Source organism: Hordeum vulgare, chromosome 7H (assembly GCF_904849725.1).
Source record: "Hordeum vulgare subsp. vulgare chromosome 7H, MorexV3_pseudomolecules_assembly, whole genome shotgun sequence".
Taxonomy (NCBI): Eukaryota; Viridiplantae; Streptophyta; class Magnoliopsida; order Poales; family Poaceae; genus Hordeum; species Hordeum vulgare.
In genome coordinates this window covers 577,250,345-577,253,530 of record NC_058524.1, presented here as the reverse complement: position 1 = coordinate 577,253,530, position 3,186 = coordinate 577,250,345, and positions in this window count along the sequence as shown.

Sequence of the window (3,186 nt, the reverse complement as noted above, 5' to 3'; positions counted from 1 at the left end):
TTGATGAGCATTAACCATGTCCCGGTGACCGCACTCCAGTCGGACGCGAGCTCCTGGTCGAATTCGGAAGCGCGTTTCGCTCCAGTCGGAAGGAATCCGATTCAACAGCGGCAAACGCGTATCATGCGTTGCGCGCGCATATGCACGGCCACGCCGCCGGCTGCCGCAAGAAACGGCGCAACGGGAGCACCACCGCGCCACCGGTGTGGACGACGCCACACGGGAGCGCCACCGCTGGCCCGACGACGGCAGCGGCAAGAGGAAGCGCCGCGCACACGGAGGAGGAGACGCGCCACGTCATGCAGCAGCTCCCGAGCGGCGCCGGGAGGCTGCACGAGTGAGGCATCATCCACCGGGACATCAAGCCCGGCAACATTCTCGTCGGCGGCAAGGGCGTGGTGAAGATATGCGACCTCGGGCAGGCTGGCCGTGTCCATGGCGAGCGCGACGCCGCCGCGCGGCCAGGCCGGCACACTCGGGTACATGGCTCCCGAGATGCTCCTGGGGAAGCGGGACTACGCCGAGCTTGTGGACGCCTGGTCGTTCGGCTGCGTCATGGCAGAGCTGCTCGCCGGCAAGCCACTGTTCCCTGACCACAGCGCGACCGACCAGCTAGTCAGAATCTCCCGCGTGCGCGAGCTGTTCCCGGAGGAGCGCTTGTCGCACGACCCGGGCTCCTCACCTGCGCCCCCGGCGAGCGTCTGCCGGCGGCCATGGCGCGCTCCAATGCCCGTGGTTCGCTCGCACCACCAACGTGCTGGTTTCTGCTGCGTAGGATGCGTGCTCTACCACATTAGGAAGATGATTTGTTTGTAATGTATTTTACTGTCAGTGAACACCTTGTAAGCATGCCTCAAATGTATACAGAACTTGCTGCTCTAATGTCTGATCTCCCTTTGCAACTAAATGAGCTGACATCAATTTCCAAGAATGACAATTTCCCAGATTGCATTGCTCCGACGGCCCGAGGATGCTACACAAAACACCGACGATTCTCCCGCACGCTCCATAGCAACACCGGCGATGCTCCATAATAACACCAGCGATGCATTGAAGCTCCGCCGCCGTGCGTGCACCACCATGCGTGCCTGCTCCATTGCAGCACCAGCGCGCCACCGGCTCGCCTCACCCGCTCGAGGCGACGTTCGATGGCGTTAGTGACGGGTCCATGACGCCACGTCATAAAAAATGAACCCTACATGTTATAATCGTGCTTAAAACGCTTCAACAAACCGGTTAGTGCTTTTTATAAAAAAATTAGGCAACTTTGATGTGTTTCCTGCAACGAATGTGAGTGTTTTCCGTAATCCTTCGCTTCAATATGGTAGTTTTCTACAATTAACTCCTCGTGCGCCCGTCCCAGCCTCGCCCTGCCACGCAGCAGGAGCTCATGCGCCTGGCCTAGCCCCGTCACGCAAACAGCAGGAGCTCGCGCGCCCGGCCTCGCCACGCCCGACTTCTCCGTGCTCAGCGCGCCTGCTACGTTTGACAATATGTTAGACCACGAGCTGACGCGCGTGCTCGGGGAGGGCGGCTTCGGCGTCGTCGTCAAGGTGCGCCATCGCATCATCGGCGTGGACGTCGCCTTGAAATGCCCGACGACGGCAGCGGCAAGAGAAGACGCCACACCCTTGTGCTCCACCGCGACCTGCTGCGTGAGGTGTGCTACCTCGCGGCATGCCGCGGCCACCCCTCCGTCGTCGCCTTGCACGAGTGTGTCATCGTCCACCGGGACATCAATCCCGGGAACATTCTCGTTGGCGGCGAGGGGAGTTGTGAAGATATTTGTGACCTCGGGCTTGCCGTGTCGATGGCGGGCGCGTCACCGCCGCACGGCCTGGCTGGTACGCTCCGGTACACATGGCTCACTACAGGAAAATTCCGTTTTTCCGTGTGTCAATCTATAACCCGTGAGCTATTCTTCAAACACTCGGTTTATCTTCATGTAAGTCAAGTGCTGACCTAAGGAAACCCAACAAATAAACCGCTCCCGGTTTATAGCATCATCTAAGCCGAGTGGTCCTAAAAAACCTCGGCTTATATGACGCATATGAATTATGCACGAAAATGCACTCGGCTTATAGCGTATACTCGGCAAAGACATCTGTCACGTGTCTATACCAGACGGGGTTGACGGTGCCATCACCGAGCATCCTATAAGCCGCGTGCCCTTTGAGAGCACTTGGCTTATGGCCCATATAATCCGTGTGTCCGACCAGAGCATTTGGCTTACATTGGTTATATAAGCCGTGTGCCTAGTGTACACATTCAACTTACATTTTCTTCAATTTTTTGGTTGCCTATTCTTTAATACAAAAAATGTTCTAAAATGACTTGTCTTCTTTCTCATCCATTTTCTATCAACTAGTTTTTATTAGTCTTATTTTTTATGCCCTGTAATTTCTAACGCTGAAACCGTGAAAATACAATAAATGTCTCAAATATTACAGGCGGGTCAGAAGTCGTGTGTTATAAGCCGGGGAAAATACTCGGCTTATGTATAAACCGAGCGTAAACCGGTATAAGCCGAGTATTTCGTGTTGGGGAACGTCGCATGGGAAACAAAAATTTTCCTACGCGCACGAAGACCTATCATGGTGATGTCCATCTACGAGTGGGGATGAGTGATCTACGTACCCTTGTAGATCGTAGAGCAGAAGCGTTAGAGAACGCGGTTGATGTAGTGGAACGTCCTCACGTCCCTCGATCCGCCCCGCGAACAATCCCGCGATCAGTCCCACGATCTAGTACCGAACGGACGGCACCTCCGCGTTCAGCACACGTACAGCTCGACGATGATCTCGGCCTTCTTGATCAAGCAAGAGAGACGGAGAGGTAGAAGAGTTCTCCGGCAGCGTGACGGCGCTCCGGAGGTTAGTGATGATCTTGTCTCAGCAGGGCTCCGCCCGAGCTCCGCAGAAACGCGATCTAGAGGAAAAACTATGGAGGTATGTGGTCGGGCAGCCGTGAGAAAGTCGTCTCAAATCAGCCCTAATTGCTCCATATATATAGGAGGAGGGAGGGGGGGCCTTGCCTTGGGGTCCAAGGACCCCCAAGGAGTCGGCCGAGCCAAAGGGGGGAGACTCCCCCCCCAAACCGAGTTGGACTTGGTTTGGTGGGAGGAGTCCCCCTCCCTTCCCACTTCCTCCCTCTCTTTTTTTTTCTTTTCCTTTGATTTCTTTTTCT